Source organism: Lepus europaeus, chromosome 11 (genome assembly GCF_033115175.1).
Source record: "Lepus europaeus isolate LE1 chromosome 11, mLepTim1.pri, whole genome shotgun sequence".
NCBI lineage: Eukaryota > Metazoa > Chordata > Mammalia > Lagomorpha > Leporidae > Lepus > Lepus europaeus.
This window is the reverse complement of record NC_084837.1, coordinates 63,297,219-63,318,413: the sequence shown is the minus strand read 5'-3', so window position 1 is coordinate 63,318,413 and position 21,195 is coordinate 63,297,219. Positions and strand designations below refer to the sequence as shown.

General features: G+C 46.9%; 1 protein-coding gene across 3 annotated transcripts in view; it reads left to right on the top strand.

The window, feature by feature from the left end:
- Positions 1-15,498: 15,498 nt before the first annotated feature.
- INO80 (INO80 complex ATPase subunit) overlaps positions 15,499-21,195 on the top strand; it is a 145,415-nt gene continuing 139,718 nt past the window's right edge. For all 3 annotated transcript variants that reach the window (XM_062205655.1, XM_062205654.1, XM_062205653.1), the window contains exon 1: positions 15,499-15,546. The gene's annotated coding sequence lies outside the window, so the exon portion shown is untranslated. The remainder of the gene's footprint in view (positions 15,547-21,195) is intronic.

Sequence of the window (21,195 nt, the reverse complement as noted above, 5' to 3'; positions counted from 1 at the left end):
GAGACTGAAAGTCTTGGGGCCGGCATTGTGGCACAGTGGGTTAAAGCCCTGGCCTGAAGCGCCGCTACCCCTATGGGCGCCAATTATAGACCCGGCCGCTCCACTTCCAATCCAGCTCTCTGCTATGGCCTGGGAAATCAGTAGAAGATGGTCCAGGTCCTTGGGCCCCTGCACCCACATGAAAGACCCAGAAGAAGCTCCTGACTCCTGGCTTTGGATTGGCACAGCTCCTGCTGTTGCAGCCATCTGGGGAGTGAACCAGTGGATGGAAGACCTCTTTCTCTGTCTCTACCTCTCTCTGTAACTCTGTCTTTCAAATAAATAATAAAAAATAAACAAATAAATAAATTTAAAAAACATAAAGAGAGAGTGAAAGTCTTGACAGCTGTGTCTTTCTCTTATGCCACCTGGGAGGGATATCAGGGTATATCTTGCAACTGTCTGCAAGCCTAGAGGTATGCTCCCCACTCAACCTTGTGCTGGCATGGATGTGGGCTGTGTCAGTTTGTTCTTAGCACAGTTGGCTGCAGAAGATAAGTTACTGCATAAATGTTTTCTGAGGGTCAGCATTGTGGTGTAGTGGGTAAAGCCTCTGCCTGCAATGCCAGCATCCCATATGGATGATGGTTCATGCCCTGGCTGCTCCACTTCCAATCCAGGACCATGTTAATGGTCTGGGAAAAGCAGCAGTTGATGGCCCAAGTGCTTGGACCCCTGCACCCACAATGGAGGCCTGGATGAAGCTCCTAGGTCCTGGCCTTGGCCTGGCTCAGCTCTGGCCATTATGGCCACTTGGGGAGAAACCAACAGAAGATCTCTGTCTCTCTCAGTAACTCTGACTTTCAAATACATAAATATTTTTTAAAATATAAAAAAGATGACAAATGATTTTAAAACGTTGTAGTTTTGAGTAGAAAGAGCAGGCCTTTGTTGGGGCTTTTTGTTGGCTTTCTGGTTGCCCACTTCTTCAGCTCCAAGCCTGCCTCAGGAAACAAAAAGAAAACAGGTGGAACTTCCCCCCGTGGGGTTCCTTGAGGTCTGAGCTCCCTTTGTGCTCCGTCTGCTCTCACCTAGAGTCACACGGTTACATATAACATCTACAGGTCGCAGTTGGCATCAGAGGGAAGAAGCAGGAGTCTGTCTACTCAGCTGGAAGGTGAACCTGGTTATTTTGTGAATTAATGCTCCTGAATTTGTTTCCCTGATGCACGTGAACGAGCTGGGAGTCCCCAGAAGTGATGCTGAGCTCCTTCCCCGCAGCAGAAAACTCACGTAGTTAGTTAGTATCTTTATCAGGGATGTTAACTTCGTTAGCTTCAGATGGCCTGATAACTGTGACGTTTGCCAGGCTTCCCCTCTATGAACTTACTAGTTTACCTTTTATGGTTAATAAGTATTTTGTAGGAAGATACTTGAGACTATAAATATGCTCTGACTCCTTAAACTTTCACCTACTAGCTTTTTATTTGATTTTTTTTTTTTTTTACATTTAAAAGTATTACAATCAAGGACCTCCAGCCAGAGCGGCATGGAGAGGGGCTTTCAGGAGAGGAAAAACCACCTACTAGCTTTTGCTTTCCAATTCCACCATTCCTTCCTCACTTATTTACTTGTATTTTACCAAAAGAAGAGCTTTCTCTTGTCCTTCATTGGTTCACTTATTCCTTAATCTATTTATACCTACTTACATGTAATAATCCTTTACTATCCTTTACTATCATTATTTATTTTGATGCTCAAATTGTTCCATATTAGGCCAGCATGAGGCCCTTCTACCTCACTCTAACTGCCTGTGATGTCTTTATTCAAAGACAACATGATCACCTATGCAGAAAATCCCCCCAAAATCTGTGACAAAACTAGAACTAGTAAGTCAGGATTGCAATGTTCTAGGACACAAGGTTAATATTTAAAAGCCAATTCTATTTCTTTTTCTTTAGTTCTAAATAATAGCAAAAAGCTAGTGGAAATTAAAATGTTAAAACCACAATTAACAGGTGGCCCAGCAGCTAAGTCATTGGTTGCAGTGCTCATACTCCATATCAGGGTGCCTAGATTTGAGTCCTAGCTTTGGCTTTCAATTCCAACTTCCTGCTAATATGGACCCCTGGGAGGCAAAAAGTGATGGCACAAGTGTTTGTTTCCCTGCTCTCTATGAGAGAAACCTAGATTGAGTTCCCCACTTTGGCCTGGCCCAACCCCATGATGTGAATATATTAGTTTTTGACTCAGTTTCTTGCCTCCTGCAGGAATAGAAACACTAAGTGGAGAATGGTGTTGACTGCAAATAGGAACAGAATTTATACAACAGAGAGGGAATAAACATTCATTCACATGCGAGAATGGGCTGCCCCTATGGAGAATTCCCCTCATGAGTGGGCTGAAGAGTTGCTGTCAGCCAGAGAAAGAAATAACTGAAAGCAGTACCTATGGCTGGGAAGGTCTGCTAAGCATGGGAGAGCAGGAGAGCCCCTTCCGAAAACACCATAGTAAAGAGAGCTCTCCAACCGCTTTTTATAAGGAAGAGGCTGGTTCCTCCAACTGGGTATACAAATGGGGTGGGGTCTTAGCATGCACCCTGATCCTGGATGTGAGAAGGGCATCCTGGGAAGGTGGGCATATCAAATCTACAGTTAAAGAGATAGAATTAATTTGTAGAGAGCAAAGAGTTCCAGCCCACCTAGACTTTAACTAACTAGTTGCACCATGTCACTAGCTGTTGCAAGCCTCTGAGGAAAAAACTGGCAGGTAGAAGCTCACTCTTTCTCTCTCTGCCTTTCAAATAAAATGAAAAATAAATGACATTTTTAAATAACCCCCCCAAAAAAAACTTCTTGGAGGAAAATGTTATAATTTTTTTAATGTTTATTTATAGGGCCAGTGTTGTGGTGTAGCTGGTTACGCTCCTACCTGCAAAAAGCAGGCATCCCATATGAGTACCAGTTTAAGATCTGGCTGCTCCACTCTGATCCAGCTCCCTGCTAATGCCCCTGGAAAAGAAGCAGATGATGGTCCAAGGCCCCTACCACTCACATGGCAGACCAGGATGAAGCTTCTGGCTCCTGGCTTTGGCTTGGCCTAGCCCTTGCTGTTGTGGCCATTTGGGGAGTGAATCATATGGGTTCACATGCCAGCAGCACAAGCAGTGGCTTAACTCACTGTGCCACAATGCTGACCCCAGAATTATAATCTTGACTTGGTAAAACTTTCATAAACAGGACACAAAAAGAAAAAGTAATGAAAGAAAGGTAAACAAATTTTACTTAATCAAGATTTAAATATTTTGTAATTTGAAAGACACTGAATAAAATTAAAAGACAAGTCATAGACTATGGAAAAATATTTGCCACATGTATCTGATAAAGGATTTGTATACTGAAAGCATAAAGAATTCTTACAAATCAGTACGTTAGTAAATAATCCCATTAAAAAAGAAGGGTGAGGGGCCGGTGCTGTGGTATAGCTGGTAAAGCCACCACCTGTAGTGTTGGCATTCCAAATGGGAACTGGATGAAGCGCCTGGCTTCTGGCTTCAGATCAGCCCATCTCTGGCCATTGCAGCCATTTGGAGAGTGAACCAGTAGATGAAAGATTCTCTCTCTCTGTCTACCTCTGCCTCTCTGTAACTCTGCTTTTCAAATAATGGATTAATCTTTAAATAAATAAATACATACAAACATACATACATAAATAAAAAGGGTGGGTGGCCAGCACTGTGGTGTAGTAGGTAAGGCGGCCACCTTCAGTGCCAGTATCCCATATGGGCACTGGTTTGAGTCCCAGCTGCTGCACTTCTGATCCAGCTGTCTGGCATTGCCTGGTAAATGGTCTAAGTCCTTGGGACCTTGCAGCCACATGGGAGACCTGGAAGAAGCTCCAGGCTCATGGCTTCAGATAGGCCCAGTTCCTGCCATTGCAGCCATTTGGGAAGTGAACCAGTGGGTAGAAGACCTCAGTCTCCCTTCCTTCCTCTCTCTCTCTCTCTCTTTCTCTCTGTAACTCTGCCTTTCAAATAAGTAAAAAAATAAATATTTAAAAAAAGATCAGTATTGGGGTTGGTGCTGTGGTGCAGTGGGTTAAAGCTGCCACCTGCAGTGCCAGCATCCCATATGGGCGCCGGTTTGAGTCCCAGTTGCTCCACTTCTGATCCAGCTCTCTGCTGTGGCCTGGGAAAGCAGTAGAGGATGGCCCTGTGCCTGCATGGGAGACCCGGAAGAAGCTCCTGGCTCTTAGCTTTGGATCAGCTCATCTATGGCCATTGTGGTCATTTGGGGAGTGAATCAATGGATGGAAGAGCTCTCTCTCTCTGGCTCTACCTCTCTCTGTAACTCTATGTTTCAAATAAATAAAATAAATCTTTAAAAAAATATAAAATAGGCCGGTGCCGCAGCTCAATAGGCTAATCCTCCACCTGTGGCGCTGGCAACCCAGGTTCTAGTCCTGGTTGGAGTGCCAGATTCTGTCCCGGTTGCTCCTCTTCCAGTCCAGCTCTCTGCTGTGGCCCAGGAGGGCAGTGGAGGATGGCCCAACTGCTTGGGCCCTGCACCTGCATGGGAGACCAGGAGAAGCACCTGGCTCCTGGCTTCGGATCAGCATGGTGCGCCGGCTGCAGCGCACCGGCCACAGTGGCCACTGTGGGGTGAACCAACAGAAAAGGAAGACCTTTCTCTCTGTCTCTCTCTCTCTCACTGTCCACTCTGCCTGTCAAAAAATAAAAATAAAAATAAAATAAATAAAAAGATTAGTATAAAAAAAAAGAAAAAAAGAAAGTTGGTTGGCATAGCAGGTAAATCTGCCTTCTGTGACACCAGCATCCCATAATCATAGGTGCCGGTTCCTGTCCTGGCTGCTCCATGTCCAACCCAGCTCCCTGCTAATGGTCTGGGAAAGCAGTGGAAGATGGCCCACGTATTTGGAACTCTGCCTCCCACACAGTAGACCCAGATGAAGATCCTGGCCCATGGCTTTGGACTGTCCCTGTCCCTGCCATTGCAGCCATCTGGAGAGGGAACCAGTGCATGGAAAATCTCTCACTGTCTCTCTCTCTCTCTTAACTCTGACTTCCAAATAAATAAGTCAATTTTTTTTAAAAGGCTGGTGGTGGCTAGAATTTGACCACATATATTCACTTAAAAATATATATGGGTGGCAAATAAGCACATGAAAAGATGCTCCTCATTCTTAGTCTTTGATAAAATTTAAATTAAAATGCTAGAGTTTTTTTTTTTTAAGATTTATTTACTTATTTATTTGAAAGGCAGAGTTACAGAGAGGCAGAAGCAAAGGCAGAGAGAGAGAGAGGTCTTCTATCTGCTGGTTCACTCCCCAAATGGCAGCAACAGCCAGAGCTGGGCTGATTCGAAGCCAGGAGCCAGGAGCTTCTCCCAGTTCTCCCATGTGGGTGCAGAGACTTAAGGATTTGGCAATCTTCTGATGCTTTCCCAGGCACATTAGAAGGGAGCTGGATCCGAAGTAGAGCAGCTGGGACTTGCATTGGCTCCCACATGGGATGTCAGCACTGCAGGTGGCTGCTTTACCCACTATGCCACAGTGCTGGCTCCCCCTTAGAGTGTTAATAAAAAGACTGACCATCCCAGCCTTCTACTTCTGAAATGACATTGTGAAGAGCTCTTCAGTGCCCAGCAAACTTGGTGTCGAACCCTCGCCAGCGAGGGTCCAACGCAGTCGCGACACGGTCACTGTTCATCGGTTCTCAAGGAACTTTCACTCTTTCTCCGTTCTCAAGGAACTTTATTTGTGGGGAGAGAAGGAAAGTGGGGAGAGGAGAAAAGAAGAGGAGGGGCGGCGGCAGCCCGCCCAGATCCCAATCAGATGAAAGGGCGCGTATAGCCTCAGGTCGAAAGTTCATCTGTTTCACCTGGTTGTTTTCATAGGCCTTGTGGTCGAACAATTGCTGCAAACCATGTAGAGGAGGTTCCCACAGGTGGCCAGCCTGCGGTTCCCCACACTTGGCAAAAGTTAATAATAGGCATTTAAGACATCATTTGGGGGCCAGTGCTGTGGCAGAGTGGGTAAAGCCACCGCCTGCAGTGCCAGCATCCCATATGAGCGCTGGTTCGAGTCCTGGCTGCTCCACTTCTGATCCAGCTCTATGCTATAGCTTGGGAAAGCAGAAGATGGCCCAAGTCCTTGGGCCCCTGCACCCATGTGGGAGACCCAGAAGAAGCTCCTGGCTCCTGGCTTCAGATTGGTGTCGCTCCAGCCATTGCAGCCAGTTGGAGAGTGATCCAGCAGATGGAAGATCTCTCTCTCTCTGTAACTCCATCAAGTAAATAAATATAAATCTTAAAAACAACAACAACAAAAAGACACCATTTGGGGAGTCTGCATCCAATTGGAGTCTATGGGTCTGAGTCCATTCTGCTTCCAGTTCCAGCTTCCTGCTAATGCACACCTAGGAGGCAGCACGGGATGTCCCAACTATTTGGGTCCTTGCCATCCAAATGGGAGAACTGGACTGAGTACTAGGCTCCTGGTTGAGGCCTGGCCAGCTTGGCTGTTGCAGGCATTTGGGGGAATGAAGCAGCAGATGGAAGATCTTTGTCCTTGTCTATCAAATAAATTAAAAAAAAAAAATGCAGTCTCTGGAAATGGTCCTGAGGGATACGACAAATGAATTAAGAACAATTCCCAGAACTATACCAGAAATTTCATCACATTTGTGGACTGTTGTAGTCCCCCTTTGTGCATGGGCACTATGTTCCAAAACCCACAGTGGGTGTCAGAAACCACAGATCGTACTGAACTTTATGTATGTTGCATTTTCCAATACAAGCGAGCATAGAGGTATGATAAAATTTAATTTAAACATTAAGCACACACACAAAATTAAGCACAGTAAGAGATCAACAACAATAGCACAGTTATAACAACATAATTGTAAGGCTGCCACAAAACACACCAAAATCCGGAGTAAGGGAAAGGGTTTATTGGGGGAAACCTGATAGACTGGAGGGAAGGAGCAGGCGAAGAAGGAAGAGAGATGGAGAACGTAAGAGGGATCAAGAGAGAATGAGAGAGAGACAGAGAGGGAGAGAGATCAGGAAACGGAGAGGAACAGGTCCTTTTAAAACTTTTCCAGAGTGCGGGAAAGGAAGTAGGAACAGCGAATCCCATTAGGATGGGGGTGGGCCTGACACCAGTGGTTGGGCCATGTGGCCACCTGGCTTCCAGCAATGGGGGGGGGAGGCTGGAGCCTAGGGTGGTGTCTGGGTTGTAGATCGTGCCATAGATAAGATTGTGTCATTTTACTAACAATAATAAAGTTATTTATTCATGTTTTAAGACTTATTTATGTAAGCAACAGAGCTACAGGGAGAGAGGGAGAGACAGTGAACCATCCACTGGTTCACTCCCCAAATGGTTGCAATGTCCAGGACTAGGCCAGGATGAAGCCAGGAGCCAGGAAGTTCTTCCAAGCTTCCTACATGGGCAGCAGGTGGACAAACACTTGGGCCATCTTCTGTTGTTTTCCCAGGCCATTAGTGGGGGGAGCTGGATTGGAAGTGGAGCAGCTGGGATCTTAACCAGTATCCCATATGGGATACTGGCATCGCAGGCAGTGGCTTTTACCCACTACTCCCCACCTGTCCCTATAATAAAGTTATTTAAAACAAACCAACCAACAAAAATTAGTGTACCGATGCTCAGCAGGCATGGTGGAAGTCTGTGATGTTTGGGACCAGACCCATTTGTGACCTGTCTCTCCCCTCCCAGCTCGGCAAGGTGGAAACTGCATTCCAGAATCATACAGCCTGGAGCACAAGCTCCCTCCACAGCAGCTCTCAGTGGGAGGCCTATCTTCCTGAGAAAGGTGGGACCTAAGCAATTCTCACCCCCAACCCAGCTGCCTGTTGCTGAAACTAAGTTCTGGACAAAGGCGGAGGGGCCATGCCTTCTCCCCGCTCTCCCTGTGAGACAGAAGCTGGGGCACCACTCCACCGAGACTACTGGGACCTTCCTTGCTGTTGTCCTGGCTCACGTCCTGGTGACGGTTTCAGATCAAGAGAGGCAAGTCAAGACTTGAGACTACCACACCCTTGTCCTCTGAGCTCTCAGAGATCCTGAGAGTAAGGGCTGTTTGGACAGAAGTGTGTGTGTCCTTGTCCCTCCTCCACCCCAGAGAGCTGGCCTGGAGGAAGCAGCAGATAGGTCCTAATCTCTTCCCGGACTTCATTTACAGCAGAATGTAGCAGAATTTAAGCCAAAGTGTTCTCTAAAAAACTCTGGAGGTTGTGGTGGAAGGGCAGCTGGGAGGGGATTGATAAAATCTTTGGGTGTGGAAACTAAACTACAGGTTGGCTGGTTTGCGCAGGAGAATGAGGGAGGTGGACCACTGTGAGAAGCGTGCCTTCCCTTGAACAAATGTCAAGCATTGACCTTAAAAGCTATCTCTTTGAAAGAGCCTGAATTAGACTGGATTGTTGTGCAGAGCTATTTATGATCATGAGAGTTTTGGAAAACCTAGAGCAAGCAGGAATTAGTGGAGCTTAATAGCTGGGCGTGTTCAGGGAAAGCACAAAGAGATCTCTGCCAAAGCCTCAGTTACTGCAAGGTAACACTGCTTGTCCATACATCTAAGACTAGGGCCCTGAGAACTGATACCAGAGCCTTCATGCTGTTGGGGAGGAAATTTTTAGAAGATATTTATTGGCTGGCGCCGTGGCTCAACAGGCTAATCCTCTGCCTAGTGGCGCCAGCACATCAGGTTCTAGTCCCGGTCGGGGTGCCGGATTCTGTCCCGGCTGCCCCTCTTCCAGGCCAGCTCTCTGCTGTGGCCCGGGAGTGCAGTGGAGGATGGCCCAAGTGCTTGGGCCCTGCACCCCATGGGAGACCAGGAGAAGCACCTGGCTTCTGCCTTCAGATCAGTGCGGTGCGCCGGCCGCGGCCGCCATTAGAGAGTGAACCAACGGCAAAAAAGAAAGACCTTTCTCTCTGTCTCTTTCTCTCACTGTCCACTCTGCCTGTCAAAAATTAAAAAAAAAAAAAAAAGATATTTATTTATTTGAAAGGCAGAGTTACAAAGTGGCAGAGAGAGAGAGAGAGAGAGAGAGAGAGAGAGAAAGAGATCGTCCATCCGTAGGTTCACTCCTCAAGGAGATGCAACAGCCAAGGCTGGATCATTTCAAAGCCAGGAGCCTGGAATTCCATCTGCGTCTCTTTGGGGGGTAGCAGGAGCTGAGGTACATTAGCTGTACTGGAAGTGATGGGGCAAGGACATAAGCCTGAGCCATTTTAGGTTTGAAAGCCCATGAAAAACGTGAGGAACCTGTATGGAGAAGCTCACCTCCACCCCTAGCCCACCTAAGATATAAAAAGCCCAAGCTGCTGGGGTCTGGGCCCTCTGACACACGTTTGGTCTGTGTGCACCCTAGCAGTTGGTCACCTCTGTGAATTTATTTTCTTAGAAGAAATTTGGTTTGGCTAAGAGTGCGTATCCTGTCTCCTCTCTGATCTGCGGCCCTTTTCCTTACAGAAAGTGAATCAGCCAGGACTCCAAGTGGCACTCTGATGTCCCAAGCAGAGGCTACTCTCCTGTGCCACAATGCCCTTGGTCTTTTTTATTTGAAGATTTATTTACTGTTTATTTGAAACACAGAGAAAAAGAGAAAGACAGACAGACAGACAGACACACACACACACACACACAGATATTCTATCCTCTGGTTCACTCCCTAAAAGCCTGAAACAGCTGAGGTTAGGCCAGGCTAAAACCAGGAGCCAGGAACTCCATCTGGGACTCTCACATGGGTTTCAGGGACTCAAGTATTTGGGCCATCACCCACTGCCTCCCAGTTGTGTTAGGAGGAAGCTGTATTATAAGTATGGGGGTAGCCAGGTCCAAACATGACCTTTTGTCTGTTTGACTTGATGTATGCTTCCCAGGTTCATCTATGCTGTGGCATGTATTTGCACTTCATTTCTTTTCATATCTGACTCACATTCCACTATGCAGATATACCATTTTTGTTATCCACCTACCAGCAGATGACCACTTGGATTATTGCCACCTTTTGGCTATTATGAATAGTGCTACTGTGAACATTTCTGTACAAGTTTTAGTGTGGACCTATGTTTTCCTTTCTCTTAGGTAGCTACTTAGGAATGGAATTGCTAGGTCATATAGTAACTGCCTCAACTTTTGCAAGAATGTCCAGGCATATTAGCAGGGAGATGGATCACAAGTGGAGCAGCTGGGACTTAAACCAGCACCATATGGGATGCTGGCACTGCAGAGTGACAGTCCCCTGTTGTGTCCTTCTCAATGTAAAATATGAAGGGGTTTATGATGTAAATGTCTTACTATTGGAACTGTTTACACCGGGGTTCTAGTCCCGGTCAGGGCGCCGGATTCTGTCCCAGTTGCCCCTCTTCCAGGCCAGCTCTGTTCTGTGGCCCAGGAGTGCAGTGGAGGATGGCCTAAGTGCTTGGGCCCTGCACCCCATGGGAGACCAGGAGAAGCACCTGGCTTCTGCCTTCAGATCAGCGTGGTGCGCCGGCCGCGGCCGCCATTAGAGAGTGAACCAACGGCAAAAAAGGAAGACCTTTCTCTCTGTCTCTCTCTCTCACTGTCCACTTTGCCTGTCAAAAAAAAAAAAAAAAAAAAAAAAAAAAAGAAGAAGTAGAGCAGCTAGGGCTCAAAATGGCACCCATATGTGATGCTGGCACTGCAGGCAGCACCTTTACCTGCCCAGCCACAATGCTGGCTCCAAGGTTCCTGCTGTTCCACTAGTATAACATTAATATCTTTCCCTTTGTGCTAAAATGTATCTTGAGTGAGAAACATTCAATCTATGCAAATCCTATTTCTCCACAAATTCTCACCCACTAATTAAGCATTTAGTAGGGAATCTTGTCTGGCATAATTATTACTGTGGCATTTGCCCAATGGTGATTTTTGTTACCTTTCTTTTTACATGTATTAATTGCAATGCTACTCCAACAAAGCACTGTCTTTTCTCCCCCATTCACTGAAAAGACAAACTGTTCAGGTGAGTTTGGATATTTATATTAGTTAGCATTTTGTTACAACAGCAAGATACCTCAGACAACCTACTCATGAAGGAGATTCATTTTGGCTCACTGTTTTGGAGGTTCACAGGCCAAGACCAGGTGGGCCCCATTGGTCCAGCTACTGTTTTCGGCTAGAAGACAGCAATGGTGGACTGTGTATTCGGGGCTGACCACATGGTAAGTCAGGAGACAGCTGCACTGGGCTCAACAGCCACCTTCTAAGGGTCTGTTCCTAAGGATCTATGGACCTCCCACTAAGGCCCTACTCCTAGACACCAGAATTGTATTAAGTTTCTATCCTTTTAATATCATCAGTTTATAAATGAGATTTAACTATCTGCATGACTTCAGAAGCCATATCCTATTCAAACTATAGCAGTATTACAACCATTATCTATGGTGTATGGGCCATAATCTAACATTATCCATATTTACTTGGTTGCCTTGGCATTAGGGACTCTTTCAAGTTTGTACCAATGTGCTCATGACATTTTTTTTTTTTTTTGGAGCATTTCCTTATTCTCTGCCATAAGATATTCCAGGCTCATCTTGTATTTTTCTTGCCTTAGCCAAAGAATTAATCAATTCATAATTTCTCCAAGTTTCCCTTATTGTTTGGTGAATGGTGCTTATAAATCAATTTCTGGGTGTCCTCAATTCTTCTAGGCCCTTTAAGCAGACAGAAGTAAGAAACATGTACACCAATTCATATACACTTTTTTTCCCACTAAGATTTATTTATTTGAAAAGTAGAGTGACAGAGAGTTTTCCAACCATTGGTTCACTCCCCAAATGGCCATTACTGTTGGGGCTGAATCAGGCAGAAGCCAGGAGCCAGTAACTCCATCCAGGTCTTCCCCATGCATGAGAGGGATCCAAGCACTCACGCCATCTTCCGCTGTTTCCCAGGCACAGTAATAGTGAGCTGGATTGGATATGGAGCAGCTGGGACTCGAACTGGCACTCCTATGGGATGCTGATATAGCAGGTGGCAGTAGTCTAACAGGCTGCCACAATTTAGGTCCCATACATCTATTTTTGTATCATCTCTCTCTCCATCTATATATCTCATACATCTATATAGAGAAGCCTCATTTTAGCTTTTTCTTCTTTTCTTCGAACTTTTTGCTCTAACAATGAGAAATCCAACTCATTGTCGAGATTTACTTGGTCCTTCAACTCCAGTGTACACAGAGTATCAAATCGTTAACCTATTTCCTGTGAGAAACCTATGGACATCACAGTATTCACAGGCAGTTCACTTGGTTTTGTCCCAGTGTATCAAGATAGTCTGTTACTTAGGTTAGCTCTTTTCTTTCCTACTTCCTGCAGAGTGGCTATGTTAGCAATCTGCAGTTTAAATTCATTTAAGTGTTTATATCTAGTGTTGGATATTCTCCAAATTCCATACCCCAGATTTTATTACTTTACTATCAGAAATTATATAATGTAAACTAACAGTTTCTTCAAAATGACAATATTATGTATATTTTGATGCATTTTAAACCTTAATTTAAAAAAAAATGTACTTTATTTTGGCCAGTGCAGTGGCTCAATAGGCTAATCCTCTGCCTGTGGTGCCGGCACCCCAGGTTCTAGTCCCGGTTGGGGCACCGGATTCTGTCCTGGCTGCTCCTCTTCCAGTCCAGCTCTCTGCTGTGGCCCTGGGAGTGCAGTGGAAGATGGCCCAGGTCCCTGGGCCCTGTACCCGCATGGGAGACCAGGAGAGGCACCTGGCTGCTGCCTTTGGATCGGCGCAGCACGCCGTAACGGCCACTTGGGGGTGAACCAACGGAAAAAGGAAGACCTTTCTCTCTGTCTCCCTCTCACTGTCTAACTCTGCCTGTCAAAAAATAAATAAATAAGAATGTACATTATTTGAAAGGAGAAGAGAAAGAGAGCGAGCGAGCCAGGAACTCAATCGGAGTCTCCCATGTGGGTGGCAGGAACCCAACTACTTGAGCCACCACCTTCTGCCTTCCAGCATGCACATTAGCAGGAAACTGTAGGCAGCAGACCTGGGACTTGAACCCAGGCATTGATATGGGATGTGGGCATTCCAGGTTGTGGCTTAACTGCTATGCCGGAGGATTTAACTCAGTGAGACCCCAGTCAGACACTGTAAGACGGGGGCAGGTGCACAGCACAGCAGTTAAGATGCTAGCTAGGATGCTCATGTCCTATATCTGAGTGCTTGGGCTTGACACCTGGCTCGCCAGCTTCCTGCTCATGTGCACCCTGGGAGGTGGCAGTGACGATGACGGTTCAAGGTTAGGTTCCGCTACCCGGGCGGGAGACAGGCTGAGTTCTGGGTTCCTGGCTTTATTCAGGACTCAGTCCTGGCAGCTGCAGGCATTCAGGGAGTGAACCAACAGATAGGTAAGTCGTCTCTTTCACATAAAACAAGCTGTAATACGTCTCTGTTGTTTTAGGCCACTTAATTTGTGGTAATTTTCTAGCAAAGCAATAGAAAATTAGTACAGTAATTCAGACTACATTTGGACTTTAAAGTGCAACTTAGCCCTTTGCTAGCTTACCGTCTTTTCTCCTTTTTCTTCTTTTCCTTTCAGCTACTGCTCCAGACAGGCAGAACAAAATTGTTACTTACAGATCCCATTGGTTTTCATTTTTTGGCGGTATGGGAAACATTATTAGGGTTCTAGAAGTCAGCCCTGTATAAAATGATTTGCCACTTCCTCAATCCTGTCACTCCATTCCCAGTGCGGCCCTTCTTCCCACCCTTCCCATATAGGAAAACAATCCCATTGAATTCTGGTTAATCCTTCTTGGATTTCTTTTGCATTTGAACAGACACCTGTGTGTTTTCTTATATTCCCTTTCTTCCTTACATAAAGGGTGCCACACTACACTTTGCCCCTAGGCAAACTTTTCTTTTAAGATTCATTTATTTGAAAGGCAGAGTTACAGAGAGGCAGAGAAAGAGGGGAAGTGGGGAGAGAGAGAGACAGGAAATCTTCAATTTGCTGGCTCAGTCTCCAAATGACCACTCTGGGTCTCCCACGTGGGCGCAGGGGCTCAGGGACTTTGGCCATCTTCCTACTGTTTTCCCAGGCGCATTAGCAGGGATCGAGATTCGAAGTGGAACAGCCGGGACTTGAACCGGCGCCCATATTGGATGCTGGCACTGCAGGAGACGGCTTAACCCAGCTGCGCCACAGCGCCGGCCCCCACAAAGTTAACTTTTTAAAGTACAGCAAATTCAGCACAAGAAACCTACTTGATGACTTTAAGCAGATACTTTTCTTTTTGAAAACTAAGAGCCAGATTTAAATGGATTAAAGGGAAGGGGAACACCGCCGACACATCTAACTTCAGGACATTCTAATCCACATCTACAGCTGGGCTCTACACTAACTTTAGTAAATGTGGGAGCAGCGGGTTCAAACTTTGAAGCTGGGACAGGTAAAACCAATGATTTCCTATTTGGAGCTGGGTGGCTGTGAAAACAGGGGGACATGTGGCATTACAGATGTGTGGGTTCCCAATTCCTTGAATACTAACGCCTTCACACTGAAGTTTGCCCTAACCATGCCATGGCACCTCACCCACTGCTCTTGGTCTCCGATGTAAAAGGGAAACCTCAACTAGTTACCACACAGGAGCGGCATTGCACACTATGAACTTCCCCGACTATTTAAAATCCCCCCCCCACCCCGGGAGGGCCAGAAACAGGCTAAAATACCAGCTCCAGCTCTAACACTGCCTTTCCCCTTTAGTGATCCTAATCAAGGTTCGGTCGCCCCTAACAGGGCTCAGCAGCACCCTCCCACCTCCAGCTTGAGGAGAGCCAATATTCCCAGGATCCCGGGCGGTTTCGGTTGACGTTACTTCCGGGAAAAGTAACCTTTCTTCGGCGGTTGCAAGGCTGAAGAGTTCTCGCGACATTTGCTCCCGCGAGATCTGCTTGCTCACTCTAGCGGTGACATCCTCCTCCTCCTCCCCGCCGCCTTTCGGCAATCTTCGCCAGTCCCAGCCCCGACCAATCTGCACTCAGATGGCATGGATCAGGGTCACCCCCGAACCCCGGTCCGCGCGGGGCGTCAGGCGGCAGCGGCGGGGTGCGAACTGCACGAGGTCGACGGCCGCGGCGCTGCGGGCAGCCACGGGCTGGCGACGAGCTGTGAGCGTGGGCGGGGCGGGGGTATGCCAGCCGAGTAGCGGCTCGATTGTTCTGGCCTGGCTATGGCGCCTCTCCTCCCCCCCGCCATGGCTCCCCGTGTCCCTGCTCCGCTCCTCTCAGTGAGTGAAAGTGGCCGCCGCCGCCGCCGGCCCAGCGCCCGCAGCCGCCTCAGCGCCGCCGCCATCTTGGGGTCCCAGGAGCCGCCGAGGGAGCGAGCTAGGAGCGTCCACGCCCAACGCAGTCACCGTCCCACGGCCTCAGAGAGCGAACCGCGTCTCCACCGTCGGCGGGGCGACCCCCCCCCTCCGGACCCCGCCCGCACCCCGCCCCCCCTCCGCCGCCGCCGCGGCGGCGGGGCCCGGCGGCCCGAGGTGAGGCGACCAGACGTGGGCGGGCGAACGGAGGGGGGGTTGTGTAGGCCTCGCTGCGCCCCTCTCCGCGGGCAATGACTGGGCCGTGTCTTAAAGGGGCCGTCGCCCCCAGCCCTTTGATTTGTTGGGGTTAGTAGGGAGGATGGGTGTGGACACTCCCCACAGGGTTGGGACCTCAGGGACCTGGGCCTCGTCCTGCCCCTCTTACACCCCTGGAGACCAGGGGTCACGCGGTGACCTCAACCACCCGAGGAAGCCCGTGGGGCGCTCCCACGTGGGGAGAGTGTTAGCCCAGGTGCACGTGGGACTCGGTGGGGCGGTGTCGGCTAACACGTGTGTGGGTTTGGGGATGGGGAGGGGCAGGGGCGGAGGCTGGTTGGGCTCGAATGGGAACCCGGTGAGGGTTATGCCTGTCGTTTGAAATAAACCAAATCCGAGGGCTTGATAGTGTTTCCATTTATAGGGAGCAAGTCGGGATATGGATAAATGGTGCACGCTGCTTATTGGTGTTGGGTGGGAGCAGGCCGGCACGTGCACGGGCTTTGGAGTGTGTAGGTGACACCCCCTTCTGGTTTTTTAGGGTTTTTCAGGGCGGCTAGGCAAGTGTCATCCAGTTTGGACATTCCTTCTGGAGCTTGCTAATGAAAAGTGCTACTTCCGTGATCACCAGGGATGGAAGCCCCCTACAGTCTAGGAGCGATAGAGCCTAAGAAAGCTCTTACTATTCTGGTTCCCACGCTGCATCTAGTTGCGTGTTCTTGAACTTACTAGGAGTGTGGGAGGGAAGTTGGAGGTTGACCTAGGGAGCATCACAGGTAACCAGCTTAGTGTTCCAGTCACTGACCTTCATGGTTTCTTTTCCTAATGAAATGTTTATTGCGGCTTACCAGTGGCAGCTTTTAAAGAAAATTGTTTTAAAGATTTATTTATTTTGAAAATCAAAGTTAGAAAGAGGGAGGGAGAGACAGAGAGATCTTCCATCTGATGGTTCACTCCCCAGATGGCCACAATAGCCAGGGCTGGGCCAGGTCAAAGCAAGGGTCCAGGAGCTTCATCCAGGTCTCCCATGTGGGTGCTGGGGCCCAGGTACTTGGGTCATCCTCTGCTGCCTTTCCTGGGCCACCAACAGGGAACTGGATTGGAAGTGAAGCAGTCAGCACTCGCACCAAGCCAGTATGGGAAGCTGGTATTGCAGGCAGGGGTTTTACCTGCTATGCCATAATGCTGGCCCTCTCAATTATTTTTTTTTTTAAGTAAACGGCTTTATTGAGATATGATTTACATACCAAAAAAAAAAAAAAAGCCTTTAAAATGTAGAGCTGGAGCTGGTGCTGTGGTTTAGTGGGTAAAGCCACCACCTGCAGTGCTGGCATCGCATGTGGGCACTGCCCAGCTGCTCCACTTCTGATCCAGCTCTCTGCTGTGGCCTGGGAAAGCAGTGTAAGATGACCAAAGTGCTTGGGCACCTGCACAAGTGTGGGAGACCCAGAGGAAGTTCCTGGCTCCTGGCTTTGTATCGGCCCAGCTCTGGCTGTTGTAGCCACTTCGGGAGTCAATCAGCGGATGGAAGACTTCGCTCGCTCGCTCGCTCGCTCTCTCTCTGCCACTGCCTCTTTGTAATTCTTCCTTTCAAATAAATTAATATTTAAAAAAATGAAGTGTAGAGTGAAGTTGTTTTTAGTACATTCATAGAGTTATACACAGCTGTCACTACTACTCATCACCCCAAAAAGAAGCTACAGGAACCCCTTAGCAGTCACTTCCCATTCCCTTTCTCAAGCCCATAGTAACCACTAATCTACTTTCTGTTTCTGGAGATTTGCCTAGGGCATTTCATTCTCTTTTTTGGTTGCTGTTTTTTAACGATTTATTTATTTATTTATTTATTTATTTTGTTTTATTTTTGACAGACAGAGTGGATAGTGAGAGAGAGACAGAGAGAAAGGTCTTCCTTTTTGCCGTTGGTTCACCCTCCAATGGCCGCCGCGGCCGGCGCATCGCGCTGATCCGAAGCCAGGAGCCAGGAGCCAGGAGCTTCTCCTGGTCTCCCATGCGGGTGCAGGGCCCAAGCACTTGGGCCATCCTCCACTGCCTTCCCGGGCCATAGCAGAGAGCTGGCCTGGAAGAGGGGCAACCGGGATAGAATCCGACGCCCCTACCGGGACTAGACGATTTATTTATTTATTTTAAAGTCAGATTAAGAGATCTTCCATCCATTGGTTCATTCCCCAGGTGGCCACAACAGCCAGGGCTGGGCCAGGCCAAAGCCAGGAGCTTTTCTGAGTTTCCCAAGGGCATGTAGAGTCCTGACACCGGGGCCTTTGCTGCCTTCCCAGGCGCATTAGCAGGGAGCTGGATCAGTACCCATATGGGACGTCAGCATGTCAGGAGAGGCTTAACCTTCTACACCACAGCGCCGGCCCCTCACTTGTTCTTTTTAAGACTCATCCACATTGTAGCGTTTATGAAAACTTATTTCCTTTTTTATTGCCAAATAATACTCCATCCTGGTTGTGTTGTATGCTTGAAATTCTCAAACTCTTCCTGTACAACAAAAATTTTAGATTATTATTATTAAAATAATTTATGTGGAAGGCAGATATAGAGGTCTTCCATCTGCTGGTTCACTTCCCAAATGGCTCCAATGGTTGGAGCTGGACCATTTCTGAAGCCAGGAGCCAGGAGCTTCTTCCGTGTCTCCCATGTGGGTGCAGGGGCCCAAGTACTTGGGCCGTCTTTCGCTGCTTTCCCAGGTGTGTTAGCAGGAGCTGGATTGCAAGTGGAGTAGCCGGTACTTGAACTGGTGCCCATGTGGGATGCTGGTACTGCAGGGTGAGGCTTAACTTGCTATGCTACAGCGCAGGCCCCCAATTTTAGATAATTATACAGTCAGTTTTCTGCATCTGCAGGATCCACGTCCACAGGTTCAACCAATCAAGGTAAAAAATATTTTGAAAATTCCAAAAAGCTAAACTTGAATTTATTACATCCCAAATACTGTGTTGAATCTACGTTAATGAAGTGATATATAGGCACAGCCTGCCATAGACTCCTGTCATTTCATAGCTTCTCCACTTCAGCACTGGCTGTTGCCGCCAGTATGCTATATAGGCCTACCATGGCTGGACATAAACAGACTTTTTTCTTTATCATTAATTCCTAAATAGTACTATATAGCAGCTGTTTTTGTGGCATTTAAATTATAGTGCATATAAGTAATCTAGAAGTGACTTAAATAGGATTACGTAGGTTATATATGCACATTTTTACACCAATTTATATAAGGAACTTAGCTGAAGATTTTGATATCCAGTAAGCCCTGGAACTGACCTGTCATGGATGCTGAGGGAGTATATGGTAAAAGTTATATACCTTCTAGATTCTGAAATTAATTTTGCTTTTTAGTGATTGAATCCATTATTTTAGTTTACTGTGTTCTTTTCCTGTACATTTGGTTTCAGAGCAAATCAGTTTTTGAAAGTTTGTTTTTTCATGGGAAGTAACTTCGGAGCACAAATGTGGTTAGAAAAGTTTATGATTAATGAAAACGTTTGAGAATATCAAGATGGCAGTGTGCATCATCAAAGCAGCAGATGATAAACTGTGATGCTGTCATCTCACTTAATGAGGGAGGGCAAGTATCAGGACAGCTTGACGACCACAATAAACGTGGAGACACGGGATAGGGAAGGAACACTTGATGCCTCTCTACACAAAGAAAACTAGCATGGAGATTTCACGTGTCAACATACATGTTCATAAAATACAGATATAATGTAGGATGCTGTTGATTTTACAGTGGTCAGAATGAGATAGAGTTAATGAAGTATAGAAAAAGTCAAGTTGAGAAGTTTGAAAGCTGCATCTTCATCAGAATTTTAATGTTAGGCTGTAACTTTCAGATGATAAGAGTAGGCACAAATATTAAATATCCCTTATGAGCCAGTAACTATAGTAGGTACCTTGTATGTAATTTTAATCATTGTAAAACCCTCTAGTAGATATTCTCTTATTATATATGAGAAAATTAAAATCAGATAGCTAGTTAGTGACATTCAATATTATTTTATAATACTTTTGCCTTCCCCCCAAAATTCTGAAGATTATTTTGTAGAGGAATGTGAAGTTATTAATAAGATTCTTCATGTATTTTAGTTCAGAAATCCAGTTATAGAAAACACTGTTCAGTTTAAAAATTAAAGAATTTATTTTCATTTCTTCAAAGGCAAATAGGTCTCTGTTGGTTCCCTCCCCAAATGCCAAGCTAGGGCTCTGCCATGCTGAACCCAGGGCCGAGGAACTCAATCTATTATCTCCCACGTGGATGGCAGGGACCCAAGTGCTTGAGCCGTTACCTCTGCCTCCCAGGTTGTAGGTTAGCAGGAAGTAGAGTTGTCAGGACTTGAACCATGGTGCTGTGTCTTTAATAAGTGCATATGGGAGATTGCCTTATGTGTTAGGTTAGGAGAAAATCAGTAATAGCAGATGTAGCTGACAAATTATATATTGAAAAAAGCCATTGTGAATGAATGCTGTCCATATTTTCTTTTTAAAGATTTATTTATTTGAAAGGCAGAGTTACAGAGAGGCAGAGGCAAAGAGAGAGAGTTCTTCCATCCACTGGTCACTCCCCAAATGACCACAGTGGCCTGAGCTGATTCGCAACCAGGAGCCTGGAGCTTCTTCCAGGTCTCCTACGTGGGTGCAGGGGCCCAAGGACTTGGGCGGTCTTCTGCTGCTTTCCCAGTTCATAGCAGAGAGCTGGATTGGAAGAGGAGCAGCTGGGACTGGAACTGGTGCCTATATAGGATGCTGGTACCGTAGGTGGTGGCTTTACCTGCTATGCCACAGCACCGCCCCCTGTTGTCCATATTTTTAAGAAATGAGGGGAAAAGAGGTGGTATAGTTTGAATATGGTTTGAGTTTGTCTCCCAAATGTTCGTTTGTTGGAACCTTGGTCCTTGAGGGCCCTCATGAAAGGTGATGGAAGTTTTAAGCTAGTGGGAGGTCATTGGGGGTGCTTCTTATAGAAGAGGTTAAGTAGTCTTTGTGGCACCTCAAGTTAGTTTTCATGAGAGAGTTGTTAACAGAAGAACGAGAATGGCCCCTCTCCAGTCTAACTTCCTGTCTTGTCATGTGATCCCTCTTAGCCAACTGTCGTGCACCATGATGTGAGCAGCCAGGGAACCCACGGGAAGGCAGGATAACGTGCTCTTTGGACTTTCAGCCTTCTAAACTGAACCAAATAAACTTTTTGTCTTTATGCATGATCCAGCCTCAGATATTTTGTTACAGCAACAGAAAATGGACTAATACGTTTACATTAACTGTCACTACCAAGGATTGACAAATACCCTGGTGATGGTCTCTAGAAGATGGTTCTCTCTCTCTCTCTTTTTTTTAAAGATTTATTTAATTTTATTTGAAAGAGTTACAGAGAGAGGTAGACAGAGATAGAGGGCTTCCATCTGCTGGTTCACTCCCCAGATGGCTGCAACAGCTGGAGCTGCACCGATCTAAAGCCAGGAGCCAGGAGCTTCTTCCAGGTCTCCCATGTGGGTGCAGGGGCCCAAGGACTTGTGCCATCTTCTACTGCTTTCCCAGGCCATAGCAGAGAGCTGGATCGGAAGAGGAGCAGTCAGGACTAGG